The sequence below is a fragment of the Oncorhynchus nerka genome, linkage group LG15 (assembly GCF_034236695.1).
Source record: "Oncorhynchus nerka isolate Pitt River linkage group LG15, Oner_Uvic_2.0, whole genome shotgun sequence".
NCBI lineage: Eukaryota > Metazoa > Chordata > Actinopteri > Salmoniformes > Salmonidae > Oncorhynchus > Oncorhynchus nerka.
In genome coordinates this window covers 40,891,959-40,903,348 of record NC_088410.1, presented here as the reverse complement: position 1 = coordinate 40,903,348, position 11,390 = coordinate 40,891,959, and positions in this window count along the sequence as shown.

Sequence of the window (11,390 nt, the reverse complement as noted above, 5' to 3'; positions counted from 1 at the left end):
TTCGTAATTGCAAGCCTATTTCAAGTTCATGAGTAAAAATGTATTTAACATGTCACAAGTTGCATGGACTCCGTGTGCTGAGGTTTTCCAATGCCTCACAAAGAAGGGCACCTATTGGTAGATGGGTAAAAAAAAAATCTGACTGAATATCCCTTTGAGCATGGTGAAGTTATTAATTCCACTTTGGATGGTGTATCAATACACCCAGTTACTACAAAGATAGACGTCCTTCCTAACTCAGTTGCCGGAGAGGAATGAAACCGCCAACAGTTAAGCGTTTATTGGCTGTGATAGTAAACTGAATGGATCAACAACATTGTAGTTACTCCACAACACTAACCCGAATTGGCAGAGTGAAAAGGAAGCCTGTATAGAAAAAAATATTCCAAAACATGTATTTTGTTTTGTTTTTTTAAATTGTATGTTCTTACACTTTGATATTAGAGAGTATTTTGTGTAGGTCTTATACAAAAACTATACAATACAATATACCATTTTAATCCCACTTTGTACCACAACAATGTGGAAAAATTCAAGGGGTGTGAATACTTTCTGGAGGCACTGAATGTGTGCGCACTGTGCAATGTGAGTTGCCCATTCTTTATTAAAGCATATTGCTTATTATCAATGGCTCATGAGTTTAGCACATATGTTAGTATTTATCATAACACAAAATATAAGAATGTATTACTCCATTGTCGAGCTCGGACCCAACTTTGTTATTTTGTGATTCTTTTAGAGTTTATTTTTACTTTATTTTCACGAAATGTATCCACTATCATTTCTTACAACTGACAATTTTTGAACATCAGATCAGCAGTTACTTACCCCAATTGCGGCTTCAACTTCGACTTCGACTCATCTGCCCTGGGCTCTTTCTGTAACTCCAACCCAATTTTCAGGGTATGCTAGCAGAAACGCTGGTGTTACGGAGGCAGGATATGGGGAGGCCTGGCAAGATTAAAGCAAAGGGAAAGCCATTCACCTCTTCCCTCCATTCTATTTTATGGCAAAATCCTCTGCTTTTCTGAAACATGGCTTTCAGACAAGATACCCCCATGGCTATTCTCCATTAACAGGAGAGTAGAGTTAGGGAATCGAGAGGGGGAGGGGTTTCCCTTCTTATCTACAACAAATGGTTTGCTGACTCGAGCGCAGTGGTAGTCTCGACCCATTGTTCACTCACCTTGGAATACCTGATGGTGAAATGCCTTATAATTCCAGAGGGACTTTTCAGCTGTTATCGTGACTGTTGTATATATTCCACCTCAAGACAAGAATTGTAACACGCTGGCACTTAACGAACTATACGAGGCCATAAACAAGCAGGAAAACGTACATCCGGAGACTGCAATTTTACTTCCGCATCATTAAGACACGTGATACCCAACTTCCATCAACACGTCTCCTTCACCACTAGGGGCGATCGATAGTCCTAGACCACTGTTACTCTTCCCACAAGCAGGCATACAAGGCCCTCCCTCGTCCGCCATTCGGAAAATCAGATCATGACTCCGTACTGTTTACAAGAATTACCCGTGATTCACTCCGTTGAGAAATGGTAATCAGAATCAGAGATTATGTTACAGGACTGCTTTACTAGCGCTGATTGGAACATCGACGAGCTAACCACCTCCGTCCCCGGCTTCATAAGGAAATGCATCGGCGACGTCCACACAGTGAAGGTTCACTGCTTCTCCCGTTCAATGAACACAGAGGTTGGCGCTAAGCTAAAGGACAATGCTACCACACACAGGGCTATCGCAGACAGCCCTGAGGCTACAGCTGACAGGAACACAGCCAAGTACAAGAAGTCCCGCTACGACCTCTGCAGAGTCATCAAACGAGCAAAAGGACAATATAGGAATAAGGTGGAATCATACCACACAGGCTCCGACGCCCGCCGCATGTGGCAGGGGCTACAGTCCATTACAGATTACAAAAGAAGACCCAGTCGTGATCTGCCCAATGATGCCTCTCTTCCAGACGAACTCAATGCATTTTATACACTCTTCGACAATAACAACAGGCGTAACGTGCGTGGTGCCCCCACCGACCCTGGGGACTGAGGGATCTCACTCATTGAGGCCGATGTGAGTAAGGTCTTTAATCAGGTCAACACTCGCATCAGGCTCCTGAACAGCTTCTACGCCCCCGCATCACCGGGGGCAAACTACCTGCCCTCCAGGACACCTACACCACCCGATGTCACAGGAAGGCCAGTAAAGATCATCAAGGACAACAACCACCCGAGCCACTGCCTGTTCACCCCGCTATCATCCAGAAGGCGAGGTCAGTACAGGTGCATCAAAGCAGGGACAGAGAGACTGAAAAACAGCTTCTATCTCAATGCCAACAGACTGTTAAACAGCCACCACTAACATTGAGTGGCTGCTGCCAACATACTGACTCAACTCCAGCCACTTTAATAATGGAATAATTATGTAAAAAATGTATCACTAGCCACTTTAAACAATGCCACTTAATATGTTTACATACCCTACATTACTCATTTCATATGTATATACTGTACTCTATACCATCTACTGCATCTTGCCATCTTTATGTAATACATGTTGTCATGACGTTGGCCTGGGGGGTAGGTTTATGACAGTCATAAATACCTCTCCCCCCTTTTTCCTCTCTCTACCCTACTGAGGTTACATTTGCAAAACCCTTGGTTAACATAGAGATTCTGGGAACATCAGTAGGTGGGGGGGAATGAGATATATTCTGGTAATCCGAACAATTGAACATATGCAGTGGTACTTAATGAATATGATGTCAGTTCGGTTATCATCTGAGACATTCTCATCAATGATAAGATAAATTCTACAGTGGAAAGTCTACACATCAGAGTTATCGGATTCACATGGAATTGTTGTTCAATTTAAATGTTTGAATATGAAATTATTTGTGATGGGATGAAATGTGATTTTAGCTTCTAAAATGTGAGATGTGGGTTTTCATAAGATAGGGCTGCTCACTCAGTGGCCCGCCCACGTGAAGAGACAGAGGTTGTAAACTATGAAACACACCCCTTTTCTCCCTTCCTATATAAAGCCTTGACGACAATAGAACTTCCTGTTCCGAGGATGTGAGGTCAAATGTCAGAATGGTTCAGATGATAACTACAGAACGAAGCCAACATCAGCGTGAGCTTTGGTTGTGAATGGTATGAACTTTGAACTCTTATTCTTATTCTACAGAAGTGATACCTCCTAGCCGTTGAGTTAGCAACAGCAGCTGTAAACGCAGGTTAGGAAGGAACAGACAGAGTATCCCGGCTACCAAACAACGATGTTACTACAACGTACCCAATTGACCACCAGAGACATTCTTCAAAGGACAAAGGACTCGGTTTGGCAACACGGCCTTCCATCTACCACCAACCTACAGAAGCGCAGCTCAGAATAAATATTTATTGCATTTTCCTTTTCCAAATGGGCAGTAATTTAGAATGCATAAGTTACTGTATTTACGATAGCCCAGCTTCTTCCCTTTGTTCCTCAGTCTTCCCACTCCTTCACTCAACCCAGCCCCTTTTCTTTTGGGTAACAAGCTGTCATAGCTGTTCCGCCCGGTAGGGACGTTTTCCTTTATGACGCAATTTGTAATCAAGTTATGATTAATTGTGTGTATGTGTAATTCTGTGTGATTAGTTAGGTATTTAGAAAATAAATATTTAAACCCAATTTTGTATTGCTGAATCAACTTGTTAGCCAGGGTTCATGCAGCTAAAAGAATTTACAACTTTCAGATGGGACTGAATTAAGACAATTGATATCGACTGCTATTGAAGTAAAATATTACTAGGTCTTTAAGAGTTTATTCGGAAGATAACAGCTCTATAAATATTATTTTGTGGTGCCCGACTCTCTAGTTAATTACATTTACCTATTAACCTAATTTTGCGAGTGCAACTCGTTCTACGTAATTTCCGGTCACAACTTGCAGGCTTGTTTTCGAGTTGCTGTGCGTTTTGTTGCCAACCTATTTTGCTACCTGACAACTTTACGGTTTTCACTTTTTAATTACCGTTCATATATTTATTTATTTTTTCCTCAACTTTTTCACTCCGGACGCTTTATCTGGACACGATTCGTCAGGACCTCCAACAGCCGAAGCTAAGTAGTAACATTAACATGATGCCTTCTAATTGCAGCCGCTGTACTCGCCTTACGGCGAGGATAGCTGTACTGCAAGCCCAGCTTCAGACGCAATCGTTAGGCAAGGGTAATTTCAGTGTAGGAAAGGATGAAACAGCGTCTGTGCCACCAGTAAGTACAGATAGTAGTATAAATCCCCTGGCACAGTCCCCGCAGCCGGACAACTTTCTCACGGTTTCTGGAAGGAAATGCTGTAGGAACGCTCAACCGGTGTCGCTCATTCAGCCGACAGAAACTTTCAACCGGTTTTCCCCATTATGCAGCGGGTCGGTGTCAGAGGCCGAGTCTTCTCTGGTCTCTACTCCTCCCGTTACGGGGTCTGAGACGCCGAAGCTTCCCACCATTAGCTCTGACAAATTGAAAACTCTAGTCATTGGCGACTCAATTACCCGCAATATTAGACTTAAAGCGAATCATCCAGCGATCATACACTGTTTACCCGGGGGCAGGGCTACCGACGTTAAGGCTAATCTGAAGATGGTGCTGGCTAAAGCTAAAACTGGCGAGTGTAGAGAGTATAGAGATATTGTTATCCACGTCGGCACCAACGATGTTAGGATGAAACAGTCAGAGATCACCAAGCGCAACATAGCTTCTGCGTGTAAATCAGCTAGAAAGATGTGTCGGCATCGAGTAATTGTCTCTGGCCCCCTTCCAGTTAGGGGGAGTGATGAGCTCTACAGCAGAGTCTCACAACTCAATCGCTGGTTGAAAACTGTTTTCTGCCCCTCCCAAAAGATAGAATTTGTAGATAATTGGCCCTCTTTCTGGGACTCACCCACAAACAGGACCAAGCCTGACCTGCTGAGGAGTGACGGACTCCATCCTAGCTGGAGGGGTGCTCTCATCTTATCTACCAACATAGACAGGGCTCTAACTCCTCTAGCTCCACAATGAAATAGGGTGCAGGCCAGGCAGCAGGCTGTTAGCCAGCCTGCCAGCATAGTGGAGTCTGCCACTAGCACAGTCAGTGTAGTCAGCTCAGCTATCACCATTGAGACCGTGTCTGTGCCTCGACCTAGGTTGGGCAAAACTAAACATGGCGGTGTTCGCCTTAGCAATCTCACTAGGATAAAGACCACCTCCATTCCTGTCATTACTGAAAGAGATCATGATACCTCACATCTCAAAATAGGGCTACTTAATGTTAGATCCCTTACTTCAAAGGCAATTATAGTCAATGAACTAATCACTGATCATAATCTTGATGTGATTGGCCTGACTGAAACATGGTTTAAGCCGGATGAATTTACTGTTTTAAATGAGGCCTCACCTCCTGGCTACACTAGTGACCATATCCCCCGTGCATCCCGCAAAGGCGGAGGTGTTGCTAACATTTACGATAGCAAATTTCAATTTACAAAAAAAAAAAATGACGTTTTCGTCTTTTGAGCTTCTAGTCATGAAATCTATGCAGCCTACTCAATCACTTTTTATAGCTACTGTTTACAGGCCTCCTGGGCCATATACAGCGTTTCTCACTGAGTTCCCTGAATTCCTATCGGACCTTGTAGTCATAGCAGATAATATTCTAATCTTTGGTGACTTTAATATTCACATGGAAAAGTCCACAGACCCACTCCAAAAGGCTTTCGGAGCCATCATCGACTCAGTGGGTTTTGTCCAACATGTCTCTGGACCCACTCACTGTCACAGTCATACGCTGGACCTAGTTTTGTCCCATGGAATAAATGTTGTGGATCTTAATGTTTTTCCTCATAATCCTGGACTATCGGACCACCATTTTATTACGTTTGCAATTGCAACAAATAATCTGCTCAGACCCCAACCAAGGAACATCAAAAGTCGTGCTATAAATTCACAGACAACACAAAGATTCCTTGATGCCCTTCCAGACTCCCTCTGCCTACCCAAGGACGCCAGAGGACAAAAATCAGTTAACCACCTAACTGAGGATCTCAATTTAACCTTGCGCAATACCCTAGATGCAGTTGCACCCCTAAAAACTAAAAACAATTCTCATAAGAAACTAGCTCCCTGGTACACAGAAAATACCCGAGCTCTGAAGCAAGCTTCCAGAAAATTGGAACGGAAATGGCGCCACACCAAACTGGAAGTCTTCCGACTAGCTTGGAAGGACGGTACCGTGCAGTACCGAAGAGCCCTTACTGCTGCTCGATCATCCTATTTTTCTAACTTAATTGAGGAAAATAAGAACAATCCGAAATTTCTTTTTGATACCTTCACAAAGCTAACTAAAAAGCAGCATTCCCCAAGAGAGGATTACTTTCACTTTAGCAGTGATAAATTCATGAACTTCTTTGAGGAAAAGATTATGATTATTAGAAAGCAAATTACGGACTCCTCTTTAAACCTGCGTATTCCTCCAAACCTCAGTTGTCCTGAGTCTGCACAACTCTGCCAGGACCTAGGATCAAGAGAGACGCTCAAGTGTTTTAGTACTATATCTCTTGACACAATGATGAAAATAATCATGGCCTCTAAACCTTCAAGCTGCATACTGGACCCTATTCCAACTAAACTACTGAAAGAGCTGCTTCCTGTGCTTGGCCCTCCTATGTTGAACATAATAAACGGCTCTCTATCCACTGGATGTGTACCAAACTCACTAAAAGTGGCAGTAATAAAGCCTCTCTTGAAAAAGCCAAACCTTGACCCAGAAAATATAAAAAACTATCGGCCTATATCGAATCTTCCATTCCTCTCAAGAATTTTAGAGAAGGCTGTTGCGCAGCAACTCACTGCCTTCCTGAAGACAAACAATGTATACGAAATGCTTCAGTCTGGTTTTAGACCCCATCATAGCACTGAGACGGCACTTGTGAAGGTGGTAAATTACATTTTAATGGCATCGGACCGAGGCTCTGCATCTGTCCTCGTGCTCCTAGACCTTAGTGCTGCTTTTGATACCATCGATCACCACATTCTTTTGGAGAGATTGGAAACCCAAATTGGTCTACACGGACATGATCTGGCCTGGTTTAGATCTTATCTGTCGGAAAGATATCAGTTTGTCTCTGAATGGTTTGTCCTCTGACAAATCAACTGTAAATTTCGGTGTTCCTCAAGGTTCCGTTTTAGGACCACTATTGTTTTCACTATATATTTACCTCTTGGGGATGTTATTCGAAAACATAATGTAAACTTTCACTGCTATGCGGATGACACACAGCTGTACATTTCAATGAAACATGGTGAAGCCCCAAAATTGCCCTCGCTAGAAGCATGTGTTTCAGACATAAGGAAGTGGATGGCTGCAAACTTTCTACTATTAAACTCGGACAAAACAGAGATGCTTGTTCTAGGTCCCAAGAAACAAAGAGATCTGTTGAATCTGACAATTAATCTTAATGGTTGTACAGTCGTCTCAAATAAAAACTGTGAAGGACCTCGGCGTTACTCTGGACCCTGATCTCTCTTTTGAAGAACATATCAAGACCATTTCGAGGAGAGCTTTTTTCCATCTATGTAACATTGCAAAAATCAGAAACTTTCTGTCCAAAAATGATGCAGAAAAATGTATCCATGCTTTTGTCACTTCTAGGTTAGACTACTGCAATGCTCTATTTTCCGGCTACCCGGATAAAGCACTAAATAAACTTCAGTTAGTGCTAAATACGGCTGCTAGAATCCTGACTAGAACCAAAAAATTTGATCATATTACTCCAGTGCTAGCCTCTCTACACTGGCTTCCTTTCAAAGCAAGGGCTGATTTCAAGGTTTTACTGCTAACCTACAAAGCATTACATGGGCTTGCTCCTACCTATCTCTCTGATTTGGTCCTGCCGTACATACCTACACGTACGCTATGCTCACAAGACGCAGGCCTCCTAATTGTCCCTAGAATTTCTAAGCAAACAGCTGGAGGCAGGGCTTTCTCCTATAGAGCTCCATTTTTATGGAACGGTCTGCCTACCCATGTCAGAGACGCAAACTCTGTCTCAACCTTTAAGTCTTTACTGAAGACTCATCTCTTCAGTGGGTCATATGATTGAGTGTAGTCTGGCCCAGGAGTGGGAAGGTGAACGGAAAGGCTCTGGAGCAACGAACCGCCCTTGCTGTCTCTGCCTGGCCGGTTCCCCTCTTTCCACTGGGATTCTCTGCCTCTAACCCTATTACAGGGGCTGAGTCACTGGCTTACTGGGGCTCTCTCATGCCGTCCCTGGAGGGGTGCGTCACCTGAGTGGGGTGATTCACTGTTGTGGCCATCCTGTCTGGGTTGCCCCCCTTGGGTTGTGCCGTGGCGGAGATCTTTGTGGGCTATACTCAGCCTTGTCTCAGGATGGTAAGTTGGTGGTTGAAGATATCCCTCTAGTGGTGTGGGGGCTGTGCTTTGGCAAAGTGGGTGGGGTTATATCCTTCCTGTTTGGCCCTGTCCGGGGGTGTCCTCGGATGGGGCCACAGTGTCTCCTGACCCCTCCTGTCTCAGCCTCCAGTATTTATGCTGCAGTAGTTTATGTGTCGGGGGGCTGGGGTCAGTTTGTTATATCTGGAGTACTTCTCCTGTCCTATTCGGTGTCCTGTGTGAATCTAAGTGTGCGTTCTCTAATTCTCTCCTTCTCTCTTTCTTTCTCTCTCTCGGAGGACCTGAGCCCTAGGACCATGCCCCAGGACTACCTTACATGATGACTCCTTGCTGTCCCCAGTCCACCTGGCCATGCTGCTGTTCCAGTTTCAACTGACCTGAGCCCTAGGACCATGCCCCAGGACTACCTGACATGATGACTCCTTTGCTGTCCCCAGTGCACCTGGCCATGCTGCTGCTCCAGTTTCAACTTCCACCTGACTGTGCTGCTGCTCCAGTTTAAACTGTTCTTTCTTATTATTATTCGACCATGCTGGTCATTTATGAACATTTGAACATCTTGGCCATGTTCTGTTATAATCTCCACCCGGCACAGCCAGAAGAGGACTGGCCACCCCACATAGCCTGGTTCCTCTCTAGGTTTCTTCCTAGGTTTTGGCCTTTCTAGGGAGTTTTTCCTAGCCACCGTGCTTCTACACCTGCATTGCTTGCTGTTTGGGGTTTTAGGCTGGGTTTCTGTACAGCACTTTGAGATATCAGCTGATGTACGAAGGGCTATATAAATAAATTTGATTTGATTCGATTTGATTTACATGATTAGCTCAATCAGGTGATATTAATTATGGAGAAATTATTTTATAGAATAGCATGTCATATCAATTAATCCGGCATAGCCAAAGACACGACAATGTATCACTAGTCACTTTAAACAATGCCACTTTTATATGTTTACATACCCTACATTACTCATCTCATATGTATATTCGATACCATCTACTGCATCTTGCCTATGCCGTTCTGTACCATCACTCATTCATATATTTTTATGTACATATTCTTCATCGCTTTATACTTGTGTGTATAAGGTAGTTGTTGTGAAATTGTTAGGTTAGATTACTCATGGTTATTACTGCATTGTCGGAACTAGAAGCACAAGCATTTCACTACACTCGCATTAACATCTGCTAACCATGTGTATGTGACAAATAAAATTTGATTTCGTACGACAGTTTAGGCCTATTGAGTTGGCTCACTTCCTGGTTGACAGGAAGGTTATCCTTCAACTGACCCTCTGTCAAGTAGAAAGAAAGGTACTCGGACACCTATCCTTCAACTGATCCTCTGTCAAGTAGAAAGAAAGGTACTCGGACACCTGGCATTGACACTGGCCTTCACATGCTGCACAGCACCCTGCATCAGGCCTGGTCAGTGCAAGGCCACCTGGGTCAGCTCAGGACTCGACACAGCCTACTGAGATGAACCTGGACAACCAACCTTCCTCAGGATCATCTTGATTGCAGAGGGGTTTTGGGGGTCCGCACACAGAATGGAATCCCAGACGACTTTGGCAGTTCCAGCACGGTGGGCAACTTTGACTTTAGAGCCAAGAAGTGGAGTTGTTAATCAGGTTGTTCTCACCTGAGACCAGAGACTTTACCTGTAAGCCACTATCACTATGGAGACTGAGGTTCTCCCCTAAGTTGTAAACTAAAGTAACCATGGTACCTAGATCCAGGAAAATGTGTTGTCCCTCAAAAGAGACTAATCCTATGGCTACCTGAAAAGTAGGGACCTATTTTGATTTTAAAGCTACTTGAATTTACACTATTTCTAAATAAAAAGGTTTGTTGACGTGTTGTTTGATTGAACTATTTTAATGCGGTAAAAGTGTGCTGATTGGTTAAAATTGCTAGACCTCTTTTTGTATTGCAGTTATCGGACCGCTGTATGTGGTCATATTGCTATGATTTAACTGTCTTAATAGTGCTCTTGCAAAATATGTGGGAAAATGTTGTGATTGCCAAATTGAAAAATCCTGGAGGGACTGCATAATACTCTGGGATTGGGAAGGTACTTTTCCTTCACTGTTTTTTAAAATTAAGAACATTTTTTTATATATTGTCCAAAGAACCACGAGGTTCTATATAGAACCCAAGATAACCTTTTTTGTAAGAGTGTAAGGTAATTTCGTCAAACTTGTGAGGCTCTCCATTCACTTCAGTTGCTCACAATCGCTCATAATAGGTCAACATATTTACTGCTACTTGCTCAATCCCATAAACTGTTTTCCATGAGACTAACTAGGAATCAAAAACGTTTGTTGTTATGCTAGCTTGTTCTGATTGTGAGTACAAATAGGTTTCTACTTAGGTTTGTTTGGTTGATTTTCGTTAAATAAACTTCACTCTGATTTGTGTGCTTGTCTTAATTGCGAAGAATGTTCCCACGTTGACAAACTGGATCACTTTGTTCTCTTCGTCCAATGCAGTGGTACCTCACAAATAACTACACTGTATCTATGTGGAAACAGACACAAGTTATTCTTTTACAGGCCTCTTACCTCCTACTTACCCTGTAAGTGTGAAGGTGGTACCCTGTAACAACAGAGTAAGATCACGAACAGATTTGCTGTTGTCTTCATGGAATGGAGTCGTCCAATGCAATGGTACCTCATAAGTAACTAAATTGTATCTATGTGCAAACAGAAACCACTTAATTTTACATCCCTGATTCCATGAACATACATGGTAACTAAAGGTAAAGTACATAGAAACAACAGGAGAGATGACTTGATGGTATTTTGGTGGGGTATTTATATGGTAATAAATTATAAATTACCATGTATGTTCATTGGTGATTCTTAGGTATTACTTTAAAAGAGACTGCTGTGACTAGGTATTTATATAGTAATAAGTTGGTTCTTACTTGTACTT